A 25611-nucleotide genomic window follows, 5' to 3' on the forward strand; every position below is an offset into this window, starting at 1 on the left:
TTTCACAAAAATGACCGCTGCTGCAAAATCATTTATGATTTTTATGCGTTTAACTGGGTAGATTCTGCATGTGACACCAGTGGATACAATGGGTTACATACAAAACCTAGAATGAGACTGAGATTCATGAAAAACCCACGTGTTTGGAGTAGAAAAACCAATAAGATCATCAAATTTAACACTGTCTTTATTTATAGCGATATATAAGACCATTTCAAGCCATGTTTTCAAGATTAAATGCATTGACACCTAGGTAGTTTTTCATGTCCTAATTTTGGTCCTATTTTTTATGCCCAGTATTTTATTAAAAGTTCATTAATTTTGGGATGGCTCAGAGCAAGACTTTTTTTTTTTTTTTTTTGCATTTATCTGAGGTCCTCATTAGGTACATCCTGGGGGGGGGGGACTTGTCTAAATCTACCTTTTATTATTGGGTCTAAAAAGCTGGCAAAGTGCCAGGTCCCAAAATGTACCCAGTTTCATAGAAGTACCCAGTTCATATATTCTGGTTTCTTATGTGGAAGTGATTTGTTTTTTTTACCACTAAGTTGAGTTGGGTAGTTCTATGAAACTGGTCCCTAAAAACAGGACATGGGGGCTAAAAATTCAAACCAGATGTAGACTAATGTTATGAAGAAAGTTTGGAAGCACTTTGGGTCTATTTGAAAAATAAATACTTACTGAGATAAAAGAGAAACTATTTCAGATAAAACACATTTTTACATTATTTTACATTATATTTAATACAAAAATCTGAATGTAACGTGGTCAAAAGAACACAAAAATGACACACTACAATTTTTTATTTATTTATTTTTAATATCTCTATTCTCTGAAAGGTACATTTTGGGAATTGAACTAATTATGCAAGGCAGAGTGTTTCACAAAAATGCTGCTGCAAAATCATTTATGATTTATATGCGTTCAACTGGGCAGGTTCTGTATGTAACACAAGTGGACACGGTAGATTACACACAAAACCTGGAATGACACTGAGATTCATTAAAAACCTGCATGTCTGGATTAGAAAAACCACCAAGATCATCAAATTTAACACAGTGTCTTTATTTATAGCAATATATAAGATAATTTCAAGCCATGTGGTCCAGATTAAATGCATTGACATCTTGGTAGCTTTTCATGTCCTAATTTTTGTCATATTTTTGGCCCTAATATTTGAGTAAAAATGCATTAATTTTAGGATGGCTCATAGCAAGAGGATATTTTTTTTTGCATTTATCTGAGGTCATCATTAGGTACATCCTGGGGGGATATTTGTCTAAATTTACCTTTTATTATTGAGTCTAAAAAAGGCTGGCAAACTGCCCTGTACCAAAATGTACCCAGTTTCATACAAGTACCCAGTTCATATATTCTGGTTTCTTATGTGGAAGTGATTTGTTTGTCCGTGGTTACAGCTCCCCTTGGTACCTGAGAGAGTTAGTGAAGTTGGAAACTCCATTAGGACCCAGCCTCAGATGAAAACCCATTAATGCTCTGTAATCAGGACTAAGGTCGGGGAAAGTCCTGGCAACATGACTGCACACTAAGCCATAAAGCCTGGAGTAACTGACTCTCATTGAACATCTGCGGCCGAAGAGGAATAACTGTCCCGGTGTCTGCAGACCTGTTGAATTAAGGGGGGCATTAACTGCTGCTTCCTCTGCATTATTGATGACTGGCTCCATTCCTGAGGCCATTAAGCCCCCTATTTTTCCTTTTGCAATTTTCTGGTAGACGTCCCACTGTCTTCAGACACACTTATGCTGTGAAGGCGAGTGCGGGTTCAGGTAGAGGTCTCACACTGTTCCCTGCAGGGTGCTGTTATTTTAAGCTGAACCACCACAATCAATGCCCTGCTTGTGTAGCCCCCTCACAACTCCGACCCCCTGCTTGAAGTCAAAGTAATCACAGAATGACAAAAGTGGCATGTGATGATGACAGTTATGCAAAAGAAAAAAAAAAGACCTAAAAGTGAGGTTTCCAAATTACAATCCAGTACAGCCGATGTGTGTTTTTCATTTCCCTGCAGCCTGATCTCAGAGAGACAAAACCACACGGGGACTTTATTAGATTTTTGATACCAAATGCTCACTAACCAGGATTACCTCATGACTCACACCCCCTGACTGTCACTTTCAGCACATTTGCAGCCAAGCTCTCACGCAGAAGCTAATGCTGCTACGTAGCTCTTTATCTGCTCTCACACAGCTTGAGACACCTTAGCTCACAGCTGACCTCATCCTGTCATATGATTTAATGAGCAGAGCTGTGTCACAAACCACAGTGTCAGGGGGGGATGACAAGATAGGTCTATTGAATGCACTAAAGATTAATGAGGTCATCTCCTCTCTGTCAGTGTATGAGACAAAGGGAGAAAGACAAAGAAACTTGATGACTTTGGGGGGACCATAAAATAAAAGACATAAATAAAGTCAAAATAACACCGTCGGTATTCAAAGGTAATTATAAAGTCGTGTAGCTTTTACGATGACATAAAGTCTGACTCTGGCCTCTTTATCGGATGTGAATTAGATAATAATGGCTGATATTTTTGCGCTCACTCCCTCGGGATTTGTGCTTTATACCCTTTGATTCTTCGTGCATATGTGTGTTTGCTGTGAGGGAGAGAGTTTATGATGATAACACTCTTGAGGGTGTCAAAAATCAATCAAATCCACATCCAGATGCTCGCCTCCAATCTCCACAGGCCATTTCAAAGGTTGGTATTGATTATTCCACCCATTCCTGCCTTTCGGGGGGCCAGACGAAAGTGACTGCCAGAGAAATGGAGAGATGATAATGCAATTTCCGGCTGGGGGATGCCTTTGTAGACTTGGACGGTAATGCTTAAGGAGAGGGAGACAGACATGTGCCGGTATCATCACCATAATCTTCAGTCCAGACAGGGGCCTAATGCATGTCTTAACACCTGAGTTGTTTTCCGCAGATCTGTCTTATAATGCATTTCAACGGTCTTGAAATAGCTTCTGTAAAAGTATCATCTCAGGCTGGTCTCTGTGTGATTTGTGTGAGTTTCAAGATAGGATCGGACATTTACTAAAAAACCAAAATGGGTCCAAATAACCCTTGGAAAAAAGGCAATTTGGGTCATTTCTTCTACAGTGCATAAGGGTCATTTCCAAAGAGTGGTGTTTTCTTCAAGAGGGTATAATCATCTAGTATTTCAGTGTAAAGTTGGAGAGGATAAATGTCTGCACCTCCTCTGGCAGCTCCACAGTGAAGGTCCGCACATTTCCACCAGGTGGCGCTAAAATACCGACGTAGACGCGCCAGGTTTCCACGCGCACTGGCCATGAATCCCCGGCTGCTCTCGCATTTCCCGGACACCTCAAATCAATTTCTCGAACTGCACGAAGACGCAACCAAAAGCCAACTGCAAGCAGTGCATGTGGAAGGATGGCATAAAACAAAAATAAAAGCTCACATCATGCATGAATCCAGACAGTATGAGTGACGCCCGGGCGGGTTGTGGTCCAGCTGCTGTGGCGTTGGTGCGGCGGATGGGAAGTTGTGCGTCAAAGCCGGAGGACCTGCAACTTTTAGAGGACTTTCAAGTCCACCGAGTGTGCAAGTAACCATCAGCACCAGTTTAGACTCCTTTGACTCAGGGATTGTGCGTCTGGAGAGCTTTGACAGTAGTCCAGTATTTTTTATTTTTATTTTTTATTTTTATTTAGGTTATGTTTTGTCGAGGGCGTTTTGAAGCTGCAAGGAAATGGCATTTCTCTAAAGAAGAAGTCTCTCGTTTTGTGGGGTTGACAATGGAGAGTAAATGAGAGGGGACGTTTCCCGGGATTAACTGACAGCACAACGACAGGTAGGTTGGACATGCAAAGAAAAAAAAAAAAAAAAATACTGTCACATATTTTACACATAAACTTGTAGAGTAATTCATTGCTTTATAATTATATAGAAATTATGTGTAATGAAAGTATGGTCCACGTTTTATATTAAAGCAGCCAAAAATATACATAGTCCTACATAATAATATCAACTGATTTTTCTAATTAACTTGTGCAAAAGCAGTAAAAAACTGACTCCAGGTGGTGTGTATGTACAGCAGTAGTCTGGTTAAAAACGGTCATTTTCAGACTGGGTTGGATGCATCCGGATCACGATGAGCACTGTGCCACAACACGAAACCATCACTTGATGGGAATGAGATAAAGTGAAGTTTTCCCCTTTGAGAGATCCATCCACTCCTTTTGAGTGCACAAAGGCAGCAAGGGAAATCCCTTCCCTGCACGCAAACGAACGGAGGAAATTGAACCTAATAAGTTTCTACATAATTTAAGAAGGCAAACGTAGTGTGTCATAGAGCAAGTTACAGTCTGAAGAAAAATGGATTTATGACTGGTATTTCTGGAAAACTCTATCTATCTATCTATCTATCTATCTATCTATCTATCTATCTATCTATCTATCTATCTATCTATCTATCTATCTATCAGTGAACCTTTGGTGAATTAACCTCCAACATGACTATACCACATCAAACCATGACTCTAAAGCACACTGTGGGCCCTGTTCTCCATCAAGGTGCTTACCCTTAAAAAAAAAAAAAAAAAATTACATATATATATATATATATATATATATATATATATATATATATATATATATATATATATATATATATATTCATATATACATATATATAGTCGGCTTCCTGATAAAACCTGCTAAGTGACATTTTTCGTTGGGAAGAAAAACCTGTTATCTTCCCTATTATAGCTTCAAATTTCAGTCTCCGGTGAAAGTTGTTTACATTCCATCATAAGTACCAACATTGAAGGAACAGATATTTTTTTGTCATATTTCACAGTTTCCTGTTACATAAACAGTTTTTTTTTTCTCCAGTAAAATTTGCCAAAAGTCACATAGCAGGTTTTATCAGGAAGCTGACGATATGTGTGTGTGTGTGTTAAAAACAAGAATAATCTGCTTGATCAGAGCTTGTGACTTCAGAAACTACAACACTGTTATCTTATTGGATGATGTCAAGACGACACTGATGGACTCCATAATGACATCTGGTTCTTGTGTTTTCTGTCAGCTGTTTTGCTCGCAGTACTGTTGATATTTATGCTTATGCCTACAAACCAATGTGAATATTTCTGTTCTGCAAGTCCCCAGTGTTCTTTCCCTCCATCCCCCCCACCCCACCTCTTCACTTTCTTGTCTTTTTTTTTTTGTCCAGTCCCAGTCTATATTCTTGCTCTTGCTGTTCTTTTATCTGCCCTTCATCCCCTTGACAAGCATTGTGCGGTCAGCTTTTTTTTTTCCCCCCTCAATTAGTGCTATCATCGCATTTCATCCTGCGGAATACCGGGATGGTAATAACCTTACTCTCCTATTGCGGGGTGATACAATTCTGCTGTGATTAATTGAAGTCCCCTCAGAGAGTCAGAGGAGGCGTAGATCTTCCCTTTCACACTCACTGACAGGCAACCCATTATATTGTTTTATAGATCGCCGTCAGTAGCCCTTGAAGCTGCCTGCGGCCCACTGTTGTTCTGGAGGGTTTTATTGTGCAGTGTTATTGGTTGGAGTTGCTGACAGGCAGAGCAAAGGCCACCCTGGGATTACTGGAGATGGGATCCCTGTGACAGTTGCACTGTATTTGACGCTAGCACTGGAAACTTGGAGGAGATTTATGCTCTCTCCAGCGCTAGATGTGGGAAAAATGGAATTTATTTTAGAGCTAAAGGCAAAAAAGTTCTATCTGTAAATGCCCTGCAACTATAACCCCACCTTGATGTGAGGATGCTTCCAAGTCAGTGGTTACTTGTTGCATTGGTGTCCTTCAGTACTGGTTACAATACCGATACCATAGCTTCAGTAGTAGTCCCTAATGAGTCATTTTTGTGATACCAGTTTGGCATTTTTAACAAGAAGAATTGACAGTACACTTTATGATGGGGCTGATTGATACAACTGAAGATGAAAAAAATGTAATTGCAATTATACAGTTAACATAATTAATGCCAAAATGCTGTTTTAAGTCTAAATTTTGTACATTATATGGGTTTAACATTCAAAATGGTTAAAATGACAAAAAAAATGTGTCTTCAGTGTCAAAATATGCACAAATAAAACATCAAAACATGGGATTTTATATTGAATTGTATTTTATTACTGTAAGCCAAAATGAACCCTAAAAACAAACTGATAATACAGTATATGATACAAAATTACATAGTGATGATCATAATTTTTGATTTCCAAAGAAAACTATTAGAATATAATATAATAAAAATTATTGCAACAATTACCGCTTCACACTGTATAGTACAAATCAGTTTTCTGTTTCAACATCTCAGCATTTTTTCCACTCAAAGTAGTTGTATAATAAAAAAAGACCTCAAGTTGAAGTAATAGGTTAATGTAAAGGAATAAATATGTATTAAAGCCATGCATTCATTTTGCCTCCACTGATGTGGATCAGATTTACCCCCTAAGCAGTAAAATGGAATCAAATGACAAGACGTTGCTTGATCCTCAGTAGTTTCTAAGTAGTTCAGTGGGTTTCATAGAAGTATTGAAGTTCCAGCCAGTGTTTTCCAGATTAGTTTGCAGTTTCAGCCTGTGTGTTAAATGCCACCATCAGACAGACACTGCAACAAACAGCAGAGCTTGAAGAAGGCAGAGACTTGGAGAGAGTACTTTATATGCATGAGCCACCAGGTGATTTCCAGAGGAAGAGAACACCACGGATAAGAAGCTTGTCTCTAGTTTTAAGGAGCCACCCCAGGCAGTATTTGTGTTCTCCGCCAGCTTCCTGCTCACTCTGTCAGATCAATAGGGCATAATATGAGAGTCTGCCTTGTGTTTGTAGGCATGAGACAAAACAATAGACGCGCTTTAGTTTTTACAATCTGTATAGGTTTGCACAGCCTGTGGTGGTTGTACAATAAGATCGCCTGTTGAGACTGCATTGCATCTCCTTGTCTCCACGTGAGACTGACATTTTTGCGTTTCCAGGAGTGTGGGCATGCAAAAATATGTCAGTTTATGTAAGATACATATACATGTGACAGCCCACTGTCTTGTCACGGAGAACATATCTCTGCAGCACCACGAGTTAACCATAAAATCCTGGATATTGCATCATTACAGAAACTCTGTATTCACCACCAGCCCTGCAGATTTGGCTTAGCGGAACAATAAAAAGTCAGCCATCTATCTACATGATTACACCCGATTTCAGCACCCCGAGATTCGCTGCTCAGCGGTGTTCATAGGCTAATGTGTTTAGAAAGCATAGTTTGTTCCACCTCTCAAAGCGCCAGCTCGAGCTGCTGTGGTGAATCCATCGGGTGTTTAAAGAGGAATTCAAAGCTCCACCATAGCGAATGAAATGCAGCATTGTGACGATCCTGTGCAGCTCCATCATGTACAGAGCAGAAGAGGAGGATGTGGGGAGAGCACATTCGATGTTTTATAGATACCATTTAAAGGAGCATGCCCAAGATGGACTGTCTGCAATGAACTGTAACCACTGACAAAACACCAAGACAATAAACAAACAAATTGGTTTCCTGGAAGCCAGCAGTGTCCCACTCACTTGCCCAGGCTGATCCTTGCCGATGCGGCAAACAGTTTTTTTTTTTTCCCCCCTTAGAGATTAGGCTGTGAAGCACAACTCCATCTCTTATTTATTCAAGCTGATTTCCTGTGTGCATATTTGTACGTGAGTGCGAGTGAGAAAAAGAGAGTTTGTGAGTTTGCAGCAGAAGTGCAGCAGCATTTGAAACGGTGGGTGTTTCCCTCAATGTTTGGGTGAATAATGTGTGTGGGCACAATTTGCGTATGGCCTTCTGTGTGTCTCATTGATTTATTAACATTGTGTGTGTTTATGTGTCATGATGTTATTGTATTCTCCCATTTTCATTTGTTGTGCATTCCCTTAAAGACTGGAGTACAGATTTTACAGTCCTGCAGGAGTCCGACTGCAACAACTCACACGCTATAAATCAACAGTGTTGTATTGTTTTGTTTATGGATTCAACGGTTTGCTTCATCCTGTGCTTGGTCTCTGATGTATATTTGTTAGAAAGATTTCTTTGCTAACATATGCTGTCTGAACTGATTTTTTTCTCACACTTTCACTTAAAATATTCTTTCTAAGACTGTATTGGACCTTATTTGTTAGTAACTAGTTAGATCAGGGGTATCAAACTCATTTTAGTTCAGGGGCCACATTAAGCCAAATTTGATCTGCATTGGGCCGGACCAGTGAAATAATAACGTAATAATATATAAATAATGTCAACTCCAAATTTTCTTCCGTGTTTTAGAGCGAAAAAAGTAAAATTATTCAATGACAATGTTTGCATCTACCAACTATCCTTTAACACATTGTGAATAACATGAACAAACTGAAATTCTTAAGAAAACTAAGTGGAATGTCAACAATATTATGTCTCATTTTATCATTTACACATGTAAATTACAATTTACAGATCACAGTGGATCAACAAACACATAAAACATTTAATAAAGAGGCAGAATATTGTTAAACTTACACTTCAGATATTTCAGATTTTTCATATTTGTTCAGGTTGTTTTGTGAAATGATTGTTTGTTTTAGTGTAAATACAGTAAAATGACATGAAAATGTTTACATTTAGAAGAGAAAAATTTGGAATTGTGAGTATTTATAGGTTATTATGATAGTATTTTACTGATCCGACCCACTTGAGATTAAATTGGTCTGTATGTGGAACCTGAACTAAAAGGATTAATATCGTCAGTGCAATTTTTACATTTCACAAATTAATCCCACGGGCCTGACTGAACCCTTTGGTGGGCTGGATTTGTCCCCTGGGCCACATGTTTGACACCTGTGAGTTAGATACTACCGGCTCTTTTTGATTGATTTTTCAGGAACTTAGTGGCTGCCAGTTCTGTTTTTTTGTCATTGAATAATCTGCTGATTATTCATTCATTCATTTGTTCATCTTCTGAACCCACTTTATCCTCACTAGGGTTGTGGGGGGTGTTGGAGCCTATCCCAGCTACCTATGGGCAAAGGCGGGGTTCACCCTAGACGAGTCGCCAGTTCATTCCAGGGCTGACATATAGAGACGACCAACCAATCACTCTCACATTGGGCAATGTTAGGTTGACCAATTTACCTATCAGTGCATGTCTTTGGATGGTGGGAGGAACCCTGAGTACCTGAAGAGAACCCATGCAAGCACAGGGAGAACATGCAAACTCCACACAGAAACGTCCCTGGTTGGAGTCAAACCCAGGACCTTGTTGCTGTGAGGCGACAGTGCTCTCCACTGCAATCTGCTGATTATCTGCTTGATAAATCAGTCAAATTAAATCAATCAAATTTTTTTTGAAAAACCCATAGTAGTTCAAGGAGCACAAATCAATATCAGATATCCTTGTACAGCCTCAAATTTAGGCTTTTTTTTAAATCATGTAGGGAAATGACAACAAAAAATCTTCATATTTGTTAATACTATTGAATACAGTTTCATATTTGAAATAATTTAATAATTTGGAATAATGTATTTCATCATATAGTGTACTGGGTCTTTATGGACCTTGATGGGCAAAAGTAACGTGCCTATATTCGAACTTGGGATGTAATGATATAAAAATTTCATATCACGGTTATTGAGACCAAATTATCATGGTTATCATTATTATCATGGTATTGTTGAAATTGTGCTCAAAATGTTCTGAAAGTACTAATACACACACTGAAATAATTTAACCAAGTTTTTTTTGAATAAATAAATAAATAAATAAATAAATTGGCACAATGCACTTTCTGTTGGCAGAAACATTCAAATATTAACCCTTAGGGGTCTGAGCCTATTTTGGCCGTTTTCAAGTACTTTGATTTTGCCTTTATGTACTATATAAATAAATGTTTATTATACCCATGCTTGATATCTTTTTTTTCAGCACAACTTCATTTATATCATCTGCCTATTATTTTTTTCACTTTAACCTACTATATAAACACGAAAGGCCAGAAAACACACACACACACACACACACACACACACACACACACACACACACAAAAAAAAAAAATCTGATTTGAAAAGTGTATATAATTTATTGCATAAATAACACAAAGATGCTTAACGAACCTTTTCTAAGACTATAAAAGTTAATATTGTTCCAAATATTAGGTATATACAATTAAAATTGTAATAAATTAAAACTATACTTAAATATTTGACATAAAAGCATATCTTTACATCAGCATTTTCTCTGGAAAAGTGCGGTAATCAAACACGGTTATCACGATAATTAGAATTTAAATGGTAATACTAACCGTTGGCAATTTTACCACGGTTTATCGTTATACCGGCGGTAATCGTTACATCCCTAATTTGAACCAATCTTATATTACATGCAGACATTTATTTTTAATTCCCTCAGTTTGACAAGAGCAATCAGTTCTATTTTACAATGAAGCCTTGTTTTGATGCACACCTGTTTGCCCTGCTGAAGTTACTGCATCGCCTTGTTGAAAAAAACAAAACAAAACGCTTCCTATTAAAAGCCCTGTGGTGTTTCAGTGACCAGAAGCCCTTCATTTCTGAGCAGGACTTTTACTGTTAAGCATCTTCACTCATATCACATGTGACAACAGCCAGACAGGATTAAAAGCCGACAAAGAAAATTGGATCTGAATAAATAAATCAAACGCTACATGGTGAGAAAAGTGCCAAAAATAGCATCATTATACTGCAAGAAGTATTAAATGAAAGCAGCAGAAATGTGCATTATGCTTAATTGGCATAGATATTATGTGACACCAGGGGCTTATCCAGTATATATACAATATACAGTGTGTGTATACCCCCCCCCCCCAACACACACACACACACACACACACACACATGCACGCATACTGTATTTGTGTTTGATGGCCAGTCTTTATTTGTTGAGGTACAACCAGAGAAGGGTCTTGCATTCTAGGACACATACCACCACAATGATTAGTATATGCAAAAATAATTAATGAGTCCAAATATATAGTATGTCAAATGCATTATATCAAAAATTGCAAGGGTGTTCTGCTTCATCTGGTTGCATTTTGCAGTATGCAAACTAGAACAAATTAGTGACATTTATTAGAAAGAGGGTCATAGTTTATGGCGCAACTTTATGACCATATATTACATCAAAGATCCACTTTACAATGATGTAACAATGGTATACACTTCCAGTCTTTTAAGTGGGTGCTGTCAGGATGGTTGACAAATTTGCGTTGACGGGTGAAATACATTAATAAGGCATCAATAAAATAATAATACACTTATATTGTATTCTTTGTATCAGTATTCAACATCGCTTTATTGTAATTGTCATTCTTATTCTTATCATTATCATATTATAAGACAGGCCTTGATCAAAGTCAGTTTTCTCCTCTTCGATGTGTCTGAAAAATGCCATTTTAATGTTTTTCACATGATCAGGGGCTCAACAAAAATAGATCCAGTGGGGACTAAAAGGGGCAGGACAGTGGACAAAAACAAAGGAAATGACTTTTACCAACAAACCCTCTGTTATTGTATATAAAAATGAATAGTGCAGTGTTATCCCATGATTATAGGAGCCTTGTTGCCTCTATAATATAATTGGAAAGCAGAGTCTTGTGTGAATGTGACCTCAGCCAACTGCCTGATTCATTTCCACAGGCACATTTGGTGGATTCTTCTTAGCAGCTGATCATTACAGCTGTCAATCTTCATATTATTGGATAACAAACAGATCAGAAAAATGACAGCTTGAGCACAAATCAACCTAAAATGACAAAAATCTCCTTAGGAAAAATGTAGAATCCTAGTGGGGATGGATCATGGTGTATGGCTCCAACAAAATAGCATGACTCAATATAGCACGTGCTTTTTCAGGGCAGTAGGAAAGAATAACTGACTTCTGGTGTTTATTTGAGGAAATTTTGTATATTTAACTTGAGAGTCACATGTCCTCATTTGTCTAGAGCAGGGCTGTTAAACTCATTTTAGTTCAGGGGCCACATTCAACCCAATATAATCTGGAGTGGGTCGAACCAGTAGAAAAATAACAGAGAAAAAAAGGAAAATTATATTATTAAAATGTACAAAGTTTCCTTAAAAATGTGAATAACATCCCCCTTTCTGATTTTATTTATTTTTAGATTATTATTATTAGTAGTACTATTATTATTATTATTATTATTGTTATTATTATTATTATTATTATTATTATTATTATTATTATTATTATATGGTTCCTCTTGTTTTTATATATTTAATTTACTTAATTATTTATTTTCTCTGTATGTTATGTTTTTTTTTATGTAGGTTTGCTTACCTCTTGTATACTTTAAAAACAAAGTGTGATGCACAAACAATAACTATGACATTTATCTGTTTGTTAAATTTTTATTTCTTGAAACGTTAACTTTCTGACTTGGATGTGCCATATTTTTCAATAAAAACATTTATTAAAAAAAATGTGAATAACATGAACATCCTGGTACGTCTTAAGAAAAATAATTACAAATTTAACAATATTGTTCCTCAGCTTATTATTTATGTATGTGCATCACAATTTACAGATGACAGTGGATTTGCAAATATACAAAACATTTAGTATCAGGCAAAACATTGATAAAATTGCCCTTACTTCTTTTAAGACATTTCAGGTTGTTCATATTTGTTCAGTTTATTCACAATTTTTGTGAAAGGTTAGTTTGTAAATGTAAACATTTACATGTAATTTTACGTTTTTTGCAGTAAAACAAAGAGGAAAAACTTGGAGTTGTCATTATTTATAGGTTATTATGATGATATTTTACTGGTCTGACCCACTTGAGATCATATTGGTCTATATGTAGAAACTGAACTAAAATGATTTTAACGTTCTTGATTCTTAATATCTTCAGGGTGATTTTTGCATTTCACAAATTCATCTCCAGTTCATTCATGTGTATAATATCTTGTTTGTATTCATAGAGTGATACAAACCAGATATTACACATATTGCACAGACACGTTTTGTCCAGAGGAGGAGCCATGTGACTCCAGTTGGGAATCACCATCTTACTCTGAATAATGAGGTTTGAGGTGGAGAACAGCCTCAGAAGAGCTGAGGAGTCCGCTGTTTCACGGAGGGGCTTTTCAGCTGGGTCAGGCATCAGGCTTCCTCCTCTCCTACACTTTCATACCACTTTCTTTGTTGCCTTTAGTTGAGTCAGTGTTTGGCAGCTTTCACTCTCAATGTTGTACTTCTGCGCTGAATTCCCATCAAGTCCTTCTCCAGAAACACACAGTGAGGAACTCAATTCTCCAAACCCTTAACCATCAGCCCGGTGAAAAAAGGTTGTGGAATTGCAAATTTTTGAGAAGCCCACTTCTTCTAAACCCCAGGTCCTAAGGGAGTAAGGGAGCTCTCATCTTTTGTTGTTTTTTTCTTCCCCCTCTCCCTCTCTTGTGGTGCCTGAGGGTCGTTGGTGGTGTGTTTTTCCCTCCTGCTCCTTTCTGTTGTCGTTGTCAAGCTCCACCTTATGCCTGTAATCATTACACTGCAATTTAGGTAGAAAATTTCAATTAGGGCGTGTAAAAATGAGACTGTTTTTTTTTTTTTTTTTTACACTCTTGTTACCTTCCACCTCTGGTTTGCTGACATGATTTTGGCAGTCTGTTCCTGCACCCCGCTGCCCCTCATCATGTAAACAATGAGCGGTGGGTTGGATTCTGTGACCTAACGTGAATGCCGGTCAGGTTTCTTCAACAACACAAAGCGCAGAGCGGCGTTCAAAGCAAACTATTCTGAAAGGAAATGTACTCATGTCATTAAATGTATTGTGCAGAAGCCAGCGTCTGAGCCTTCATCTAATGTACAAGATGGGAATGAGAAACAGAGATGGTGCGTTATCTCTTCTCCGTGATAGAATTAGCTCAAGGGTAGCTGCAGTTCATGCTTCTCTTTCATCTGTTCAAACACGCTTCCTCTGTCAGTCAGTCGGTTATGTACTTGCACTAAAAATACATGCAGAGCAGTTCACTTTTTCAGTTTTAGGGTGAAATGATTCTTTTGACTTATCAGTCATGTTTTAATGTGATGTACGATATGACATGTGGAATATGTTTCTGTGCTGATTTATATTACTGCAGTTTTGTCTCAGTTCAAACAGGGAACATATGAATATAAATCTGTATGATAATTTCTTAGGCTTAGGGTAGATTTTCTTATCAGTTTCTCTCTCCTTCTGTTGCCATTCTGCGTCTGACTGGGCAATGAGATATAGGCCTACTACTGATCAGAACACGTTTAATCATGACTGAATATTCATGACTCTATGCTGTGTTTGTAATGTTTACATATCGAGGTGGGTCATACAGATGTTTTGTTGAAAAAGATGAATCGCAGACTCATATTGAAAACATTCTCTAAATAAAAGGGAGTTCATATTTATCTGACTGTGTTACATGATGGAAAAACAGTCATCTTTAGTAATATAGAAAATTGAAGATGCATTACATCAAAATGCATCAAGAACTTGTATTTATGCACAAGTGAATTATAATCAAATCAGATTTGATATAAGATAAAACAATACTGTTGATATCTAGAAAACCATTATTTCATTGGAGCTTTGATTATGGGACGTATTTACCAGGGCATCATTCATGATGTGCAACACTTATACAATGTCACCATATTTATTTACCTCCAGAAATTTTCACCAACATCTTACATTGGTGATGGGACAGTCAGACCCCCAGACTTGTGCCAGAATCAACATTTCCTGAAAATTTCCACCAAATCCATCCGTAACTTTTTTAGTTATCTTGCTAACAGACAGATAATCCCTCCCCACCCCCACCCCATCCCCGATCACCACCAAAATTTAATCATTTGTTCCTTGTGTTAGTATCAACAGTTCTTGAAAATTTCATCCAAATCCATCCATAACTTTTTTTAGTTATCTTGCTAACAGACAAACAGACAGACAGACAGACAGACATACATACAAACCCTGATGAAAACATAACCTCTTCTGTTACACTCGGCAGAGGTAATAATGTCTCATGCTCCCTGAACCACTCTTTCACAAGTTTGATGAATCCTGTCATTGTCATCATTTGATATATTTGTGTCATCATGGATGAAAAAATCCACTGATGTTCAGATCTGGTCATTCAGTATATTGAGCTTCAGCTGACCTAATGTTTTGGACACATAACATTACTGAACATTGACAACTGAACCAAACCCAGATCATAACACTTGGGCTTGTACTGTAGGCACTAGGCATGATGGGTAATCACTTTATTTATCTCTCTTGTTACTCTGATGCACCTATTACTCTGGAACAGGGTCAATCTAGACTCATCAGACCACATGACCTTTATCCATTGAAACTAGGGCTGCATGATTCTGGCAAAAATGTGAATCGCGATTTTTTTTGTGTAGAATTTAGATCACGATTCTCTGGCATGATTTTTTTCTCAAAATGTTTATTGCACTGCTGTCAAGGAAAGTGGGTTCTTTTACCTCTGATTCGTATCTTTCATATCACTCTGCAAGTAGTCCAGTCACTTATGGTCCCGGTTGCTAAGCGACGTCAGCTGATCTGTGAAAGTTTGAAGTTTACAGTGCAATGAAACTTCCCAGCCAGCACAATGGAATTTTTTACCTCCGCCAAGTGTAACGGCGGAGGTTATGCTTTCATCAGGGTTTGTCTGTCAGTCTGTTTGTCTGTTAGCAAGGTAGCTCAAAAAGGTGTGGATGGATTTTCTTGAAATTTTCAGGAAATGTTGATACTGGCACAAGGAACAAATGATTAAATTTTGGTGGTGATCGGGGGGGATGGATTTTTTGTCTGTTTGTTTGTCTGTTAGCAAGATAACTCAAAAAGTTATGGACGGATTTGGCTGAAATTTTCAGGAAATGTTGATACTGGCACAAGGAACAAATGATGGTGATGATGGGGGTGGACACTGATCTGCCATGGCGGAGGTCTGCACTCTCCGAGTGCATTTCTAGTTTAATATAACATTTTTGGAGAGGGCGAGACTTTTGATTTTTGGGTAAAGGCCGAGTTATCCTTACAGGCAAAGAAAAGAAAAGGAGAAGAGGAACAGCGCAGAAGTCAGAGAAGTGAAAATGAAAGGACACTTGGAGTTTGACGACAGAAAAGAGGACTGACATGAGATTAACACTGCCGAATGCGAACCTTTATTGGGCATGAGCTAGGGTGGGTGACTCTCCCCACTACCACTGGGGCTTTCATCCATTTCACTCTCTTTACCGCAGATGTTCCTCCGCTGTAATTCACTCTTTCCTCACTCAACTGCAGCTGACAGCAGCAGGCTCACATGTTGCAAAGATGCTTTACCATTGGTTGAGGGAGGAGGCGGCGGTTCTGTGTTTGTGGGCATTTGTTTGCAATGTAGCCTGTGAAATAAAATGCTTAAGAACTGTCTGTGTTTAGAAATGAGATTGCGTACATGTGTGAATCGAGATCGCTATCTTTTAACGCTAATCGTGCAGCCCTAATTGAAACCCAGTCCAATCTATATATTCTCTATTTTTGATTAGCACATGTTTTGTAAAGTAGAAGACTCAGTAGACTTTTCAGCCCATTTAAACTTCATAAATTCAGTCTTTCAAAATAATGTTTCACTTGTTTTGCAAATAATCATGACACCATGTCTTTACTATTTTTATCACAAGCTGTTTTCTATTTTTTTAAGTGTTTGTGATACTTCATGTGAGTCTTTGAGCTAAACATTTAACCATAGCTGTAGAAAATAAAGAAATGTATATCATTGCGTTTCAGTATAAATATACTGAGATGTAATTTTTGGTCCGGGCCTGTGAGCACAATAAAAGGAGGCTATTCCTGTTACTGCAGATCCCTGATGCTTAGATTGATCTCAGCTTTTCAGGCCATGAGAGATTTTTCTCAGACCAGCATCAATTTTCACACATAAGGTGGAATTATAAGGGTTGAGATGGAAAACAATTTTGTTCTCTCAACTCCCTGTTTTCTTCCATCCTCCTTGTACAGTTGCTTTCAGTCAAACACACACACACACACACACACACACATACACGCACGTACACACGCACGCACACACACACACGCACACACCTCACACACACACACAAACACTTCCTCACCACGGCGTGTGGGGTGACTAATTTCTCTTGGGCTTTGGACTTCGGCGTGAGAGAGGGTGAGAAGGAGAAAATGAAAGAGCGAAGAGAAGCAGTTGTGCACTAGCAGTTCAGAGGAAGCCGCCCACACTGAATCGGTCTGATACCACCTTCATCTCGTACTTTTGGCCGTCTGTCAGTCGTGCCTCAGAACCAGTTTGCGCCCAGAGCATCGAGCTTGTGTATAATCTCTTTGGGATTGCGTCAGTTTGATCATTGTTTACTCCTCAGTTTCAGGTACTGGAGACAAATCACAAGCATGGTGCTCAATGCTCCCATCTGTGAGGAAAAATTGAAATCTAAGTGTGCTGTTTTTGCATCCAATTTGAGCAGTCTTTACTGGATTCCGCAGAGTGGAACGGCTGCCAATCCAGTAGGGTTTTGTTTACATAGTGTGTCCCGTTGGCAACTGGCTGTTACAAATATCAGCTGTCATTGTCACATACTGTCCCAAACACACTCTGGGACAATTTATTAGCATCAAACTGGAATATATTCCACTAGGGACAGACTGATGTGTTTTTAAAGGACAAGCACTCAGTATTAGTCATCACAGAAAGTGATCTAACCAATATACTGTACATTTGAAGTAAAAATGTAAAATCTCATATCAAATTTTAGAGTAATTCCAACACAAAGTAAACACTACCCACTGATAAATCAATGCTCTAGAACAGTTGAGTACCCCTTGAAATATGCTTTTTTAGCCAAGTACCCCCAACTCCCAATTCAGCACTTTTGATTGAAAAAAAATTGGCAAAATTTGTTCCTGTGCCAAAGGTGTCTGTTTATATTTTCAAAAGTTTCTAAACAAATAACATATATTTAATTGTAATATATATATATATATATATATATATATATATATATATATATATATATATATATATATATATATATATATATATATATAAAATACATTTTGTGTCCAAAATAAAATATAAACTGAAATGTGCCCTCTTTCATTGATAAGAAAAATAAATAAATTGGTCATTAATTAATAAATGAACCTTTCATCAACAAAAAATAATTACTTAGCTACTCAAATAAACTCATTTTGAGTATTATAAAATAGAAATGTTCTTAAAATGTTACCAAAGCTTAACAATATGATTGACAATAAATCTATTAAATGAATGTATTTATTGTGTTTTATATTTCAGTATTAATTATCATTATTTGTTTTATATTCAGCACATGATGACTTATATAATGTATATTTCCCCCAAAGTATCCAAGTTCAAGTACCCCTTTGGCTTCTTCCAAGTACCACTGGGGGTATGTATACCCCACTTTGGGAACCCCTGGTCTACAACAATACCATCAATATTCCCTGAGAAAAAGCACAGATTAGAGGAGGTTCCCTTAAGAAAATAAGAGATTGTGTATGATATTTAGTAATATCTAGTGGTGATGTTGCACATTGCATATAATGCATATGTTGCATTGCATGTTGACGACATGCCACCTCCTCATAATAGAGTCAAAAAGGAGAAGAGTTTGTTTTTTCTGTTCTGGTTTTACAAAGACACTCAAACATATTAGATGATGATGATGCACCTTAATACTGGATGCCAACTGCTGTAAAACAGACAAAAGGAGTAGACAGAGTCTGTTTGGAGCTGCTGTAGAAACACAGTGAAGGTGACCTGCACCCTGAGGAGATTAAAAAAAAAAACAACAGCTTTAAAAATACATACAGTCCAAACAATTTTTATTGTTCCACTATCACACATGTAATTAGGAATTATGGTATTTATTTCTACAATTAGATCCTCCTCTCATACCGTTTAGCACATGGTTTGAGGTGAAAGATCAGGATGAAATTGACTTAACTGCCATAAGAGTGTATCTAAGCAGCATGTTAATTTAATGGAATAGACAATTGAGCCTTCAGTACAAGGCAGTGATTGATAATCCAGGTAATAAACATATTCACACAGTCTCCATTTTTAGCCAGCCTTCGTCATAGATGTGACTGCAGCTTGTGTGTTTCTTTTATTGTATCTGTAACATCATTTTTCTTTATGATTATCGTTTCTTCCTCATAAGCATGCAGTTCTGGATCAGTACAATGCCTATAAAAAACATTCCCCCTGTGGATGTTTTCCCCTTTTTATTGCTTTTATAAATGGAATCATGGTCAGTATATATTATTTAGCTTTTTTGACAACAATAACAATAACAGAGGAAGAAGAAGAAGAATGAACTCTGTAGAATAAGGTGAATGTTATGGAGTGGTTGAGTCAAAGTCAAAATCCCATTACATTAGAATATTTGTGCCTGGACGTGAAAAATTCTAATCACCCTCAATCCCTGTAGAATCTAACAGAGCATGAGTGGTTTTGCAAAGAAGAATGGAATGAAATTGCAGTGGCAAGATGTGCAAGCCTGATTGAGACGCAGTGTTTTAGCCCAAGGTGCATCTGCTAAATACAGACTTGAAGAGGGTGAATATTTCTGCAATCACTAATTTTGCATTATATATTTCTAATTAGGTTAGGTCCACAAAGTGTAGAAGTGTCTTATTTCTCTCATTAACTGATAGTACTTAATAGAAAATTAACTCTTTGTCAAAAAGCCAAATTATACAAACTATGATTACATTTTGCATCCAAGAGGGTGAATACTTTTTAAAGGCACTGTATATGTTTGTGAATGAGCCTTTTCTGTTGGAGGTCCAAGGCTCTGGAATGCTCTGCCCCAACACATCACATGTGCACAGTCCACTGAGCACTTTAAATCTCTTTTAAAGATGCACCAATTTGCACTGGTTTTTCATGTAAATGTGACTTTTATTTGTTTTATCTTCTGGTTGTGTTTTAGATGCTATTTATCCTATTACTGTGTATCCATTTTATCTATCTATCTATCTATCTATCTATCTATCTATCTATCTATCTATCTATCTATCTATCTATCTATCTATCTATCTATCTATCTATCTATCTATCTATCTATCTATCTATCTATCTATCTATCTATCTATCTATCTGTTTTAGTATGTCTTGTATACTATTGTTAATATATCTTGCATTTTAATTTGCAGGTTTATACAGCACTTTGGGCACTTGCATTGTTTTAAATGTGCTTTATAAATAAACTTGATCTTGATCAGCCCTTTTAACCCCCCGGTATTCCGTCCAGCAAGGCCCTTACTAAGCACCAAGTGTGCCTTTTTGGCTCACTTGTGGAAAAATGTCAAAAAAAATTTCATACAGTTTGTTTTTAATTCTTTTACATTTTTTTTCTATTTCATCAACATGAGCTGTAAATAAAAATACGAAATACTCAATAATTGTCACATTTTTTAACCCTTTAAATGCCGTGTTTGTATTGTAAACAAACCATTTTTTTGGATGCAAAAAACAAAAAAAAAATTTTTTTTCAATATACTACATAAAAAGTGGATCACATATTTTATTTTTGCAGCCTGGCATAAGTCAATGATTAACTCCAACATTGGTTAATTTGCATTATTATTTTTGGCGCTAGGTCAAATGTTCAAAAATACTAGCATCTGTCACCAAGTGTGCGTAAAATACACACCTATAAATCAAACTATTAAATATTATATATTGATTTATTTTTCTGCTCTAATCTGATTTTTTTTTTTTTTGTAAATCAAGGTCAGCCCTAATCATACATATCAAATGGAAGAAACTGTGCATTTTAGGCACACTTGGGAGACAGATACTAGTCTTGTAATTTTCTTTTGTTTACAGTGTACAAATTTTAGTTGTTGGCCAGAATTTTAATGATCGTGCAAAAATGAACAACTTTTGAATTCTAACCTTACTTAAATTGTGAAAAATAATATGAAGTTTTTTAAAATGAAGTGCAAAGTGTGCCTAAAAGGTGCACCCGGATACTGGAGGGTTAACCCAAGGTTCCCAAAGCTAGAGTCACCATTTTACTTGAATAATACCCTGGGTAACTAAAAGACCTGAATTTGTTGAAGTGGCATCGTAGGCTAGGCCCCTGGTTGGCCAAAGCTAAGCTCTTACTAGAAACCTTAATGCTGTAGTGAAATGCAAGGCTTAGCATACACTTATTTGATCCCACTAATGATGTGACACTGCACATTTTCCCACTGACACAGAGCACCTTTTTGCTTCTTGATTAGAAACATGATGAAGCTATTTTTGCAGCCCTTCCCCTCCTCTTTCTTGTACGTCTCTTAACACCTCTTCCCCTGGTCCTAATTCATTTAAACATTTAAAACAGGGACATTAATTATTCATGTCCCACAGCTGTCTGTGGCCCTGCCGTGGCCTCCTGTGGCACCCCACTGCAGAGTGGGTCTGGATGCACACATTCCCAGGCTGCTCATTAATTGATGCTCCAGTTGATGCCAGAGGTCTAATGCACTCTCACTCTCTGCTCGCTCTCCCTGTCGATTTCAGCGTGTCGTCTCTTGCCTGTCTCACACGGAAGGTGTAAGGGTATTTGAAGAAAGTGTGATGTCATGAAGTCGCACTAAAAAGGGTTCACCGAGTGTCTTCACCTCACTGTTGCGCTAAGAGCCAAGTCAGTGTTAGACTCAGGTTAGATCCAGAAGAACACGCTGATGGGGGGCAAAGTGCAGGAGTCAAGGCTGGTGTAAGTGGACAACGTACATTTCCTTTTCCCCTGGTCCCTTTCTCTCTTAACCGTTGTCCTCATTTCATTCCTCTGGAGTCAGGCCCCATACTCTCCATCCTCCAGCTCAGAATGTGGGAGGCGGTTACCATCTACGCTGTTGCCTAATTTAAAGAGCAGTTTGTACCAGACGAGAAAGTTCACGAGGTCATTGTACTGAACATTCACCACAGGGAACCCAATGCGAACAGTCGAGCAGGGTGAAAAGTTCAGGAAATTTCATAAGTAATTAGGGCTGCAGAATCACATGAAAAAGACTTGATGTATTTTCCGAACATTAAAAAGAGTAGTCGACGTGCTACTAATGACCCTCATTATTTTTGTAATTTTACTGAATGCCATACTACGCCAGTGGCCAAACGTTACCTAACATCCACAGTTCCAGCCAGAGGACTACTGTTGCATGTCAGTCCCATTTATCTATCATATTTCCAGACCTTTCTGCACTGTTATCTCTCTAATAAAGGTAAAAAAAGCTCCAAAATACACTTTTTGTAGATCATCAACAATCATTGTCATCATCATATGACTGAATTTGTGCAATGATGCTCTATGGACTTCTGTATTTAATACCTGCACAGACTGAAATATTTGTCTTACCATGTATTGGCACTGATTTGTCTATTGGGAGCTGATGGACCTGTGAATATTTATCTATATACAGTCACAGAAAAAAACATTAGACCATCAAAAGTCATCAGAAACAATGGTTATGCAATCAAGTCCTAACTCCTGTGTGTATCATGTGACTAAAACAGACAGAAAAGAAAACATGGAATGCCTAAAAGCACTGTTTTTGGTCAGTACAATGCCATAGCTATTGATGTAAGAACTGAAATGATTTTGGTTGTTATCAAGAAAACATGGAAAATAGCTAGATATCAGCTCTTCAATTAAACTCTTATGAGATATTTATGTTGTTATCATTATATTTGTCCAAACAAATGTTGTGCCAGGTACTAAAATTAACAAGAAATCGAAGAAAACAAGGGTGATCTAATAATTTTTCCCCTGACTGTATGTTTATCTATCAGTAGGGGTGTGTATTGGCAGGAATCTGGTGATATGATACAAATCACAATATTAGGATCACATTACGATATATCACGATATATCGTGATATTGTTAAAAAGGCAATATTTTGTTTCTTTTTAAAAAAGATTATTTTTTGGAAGAACTGAAGTACACCCGAATTATGCACAAATACTAAACACATTTGTATTTGATCGAAACAGGATCTAATGCTATATTACAGCATTTTCCTCTGTTAAAACTTAAATTATGTTTTACAGACATTATAGATTAAGATCCTGCTCAAATATTCATATTCTATTAGTTCATAAGCAACATCATAATATTATTTTTGTCCCAACAAAGGAATTAACATCTGCCTCTATCAGACAGTAGAAAGTGCTTTTAGGATGCTTCAAATAACTATTATTTAATAAAACAGTGTTAAATAATAATAAATAAGATATAAACAATAAAGAAAACCAAAAATGAATAAATAAATATCTAAAAATATCGATACAGTACTTTTTAATATTGATACAGTATTGTGAAATGAAATATCACGGTATATTGCAGAACTGATATTTTCTAACACCCCTATCTATCAGTAGGAGTGTAAGAAAATATCGGTTCTGCAAAATATTGTGATATTTCCTTTCACAACACTGTATCGATATTAAAAAGTACTGTATTGATATTTTTAGGTATTTATTCAAATGCAGATATTGTGGAGGTTCATTTTTGTTTTTCTGTTTTGTTTATATCATATTTATTATTATTTAACACTTTTATTAAATAATGTTTGTTCCTTTGTTAGGATTGCACAAAAATAATGTTAGGATGTTAGTAATGAACTAATAGACTATGAATATTTGAACAGGATCTTCATCTGTAATGTCTGTAAAACAGAATTTAAGTTTTAACAGAGGAAAAGTTTGTGATATAGCTTTAGTTCCTGTTCTGATCAAATAAAAATGCGTTTAGTGTTTGCGCATATTTCTGGTGTAATTCAATTCTTCAAGAAAATAATCATTTTAAAAAAAGAAACAAACAAAAAATTGCCTTTTTAACAGCATCATGATACATCGTGATATATGTGATATATGTCATGATCCTCGTATTGTGATTTGTATCGTATCGCCAGATTCTTGCTAATACACACCCCTATCTATCAGTGGACTGTATACACCAGTAATTTCTAACCTTTTTGGTTTGTGTTGTTCCATCGTAATGGCTGCAAACTATAAAAGCAAATATTAATTCTAGGTAATTCTGCTGCATTTTCAGTTCATGTCTATAAATGTTAAAAAGTTAGTACCTCTGCTCAATAAATTTTGGGGAGAAGAGTTGTTATAAAGTGACTTTGAGTTAGTGAGAGAGGGAGTGGTATTAATTAGAATAATTAAAGGTTAAAGGTTAACTGTCTTTATTTTTCCCACAGGGATATTTGCATTTTATCTATCCAAATATACACAGGACCTAGCATTAGGATTAGCCTTAGCACATTAGAAGAATCAGTGAGCTGCTATTGAAGGTGCTCGGGGCTGTCTTTGTGCGGCTCAGCCGTGGAATCGGTCAAATAGACTCAGATCTGCAGAAAATCCAGAGCAGAGCAGAGACAGGAGACAGCCATGTCCGGAGTCACTACATTTTTAGCGTTCCGCCTGCACACCTTACACAATACTGGAGGCATATGCCCAGAAATGTATAGAACACAGCAAAACTATTCTGACTCAGGGGATGTAGACTGTTGGAATAATCTGACCATTGCCATCGCTCTTCCTTTCGCTTTTTGAGTTTCACCATTTTGAAAGCCCCAAGTTATAACAGCAGAGTCTATATATTTTTAATTTGGTATTTTCTTTTGGGATTTAGTTATTTTAATTCCTTGCTAAAGTTTTCAATCTTCATGTGCATGTTCCACCAAAATAACTTCTATTGCACTAAGTATTTGTAAAGATATCATCGCTCTTAGTGAGAGTTTATTTAGTTTAGAGTCCAAAAATCCTTGTCATCATCATTTGACTGAACCCTGTGCAATGACGCTCGATGGACTTCTGTATTTAATACCTGCACACACTGAAATATTTGTCTTACTATGTATTGACACTGATTTGTCTATTGGGAGCTGATGGACCTGTGAATATTTATCTATATACAGTCACAGAAAAAACTATTAGACCATCAAAAGTCATCAGAAACAATGGTTATGCAATCGAGTGCTAACTCCTGTGTGTATCATGTGACTAAAGCAGACAGAAAAGAAAACATGGAATGCCTAAAAGCACTGTTTTTGGTCAGTACAATACCATAGCTACTGATGTAAGAACTGAAGTAATTTTGGTTATTATCAAGAAAACCATGGGAAATAACTAGATATCAGCTCTGAAATTTAACTCTTATGAGCTATTATTGTTGTGATCAGTATATTTTTTCAAATAAATTTCACCATTTTGAAAGCCCCATGTTATAACAGCAGAGTCTATATATTTTTAATTTGGTATTTTCTTTTGGGATTTAGTTATTTTAATTCCTTGCTAAAGTTTTCAATCTTCATGTGCATGTTCCACCAAAATAACTTCTATTGCACTAAGTATTTGTAAAGATATCATCGCTCTTAGTGAGAGTTTATTTAGTTTAGAGTCCAAAAATCCTTGTCATCATCATTAGACCATCAAAAGTCATCAGAAACAATGGTTATGCAATCAAGTGCTAACTCCTGTCTGTATCATGTGACTA

At 36.8% G+C, this 25611-nt stretch overlaps 1 protein-coding gene across 1 annotated transcript in view; it reads left to right on the forward strand.

Moving 5' to 3' along the window:
* Positions 1-3309: 3309 nt before the first annotated feature.
* The window catches only part of tafa3a (TAFA chemokine like family member 3a), a 190277-nt gene continuing 167975 nt past the window's right edge, over positions 3310-25611 (forward strand). Inside the window, exon 1 of the mRNA XM_030135386.1 lies at positions 3310-3841. The gene's annotated coding sequence lies outside the window, so the exon portion shown is untranslated. The remainder of the gene's footprint in view (positions 3842-25611) is intronic.

This window comes from Sphaeramia orbicularis, chromosome 5, assembly GCF_902148855.1.
Source record: "Sphaeramia orbicularis chromosome 5, fSphaOr1.1, whole genome shotgun sequence".
Classification (NCBI taxonomy): Eukaryota; Metazoa; Chordata; class Actinopteri; order Kurtiformes; family Apogonidae; genus Sphaeramia; species Sphaeramia orbicularis.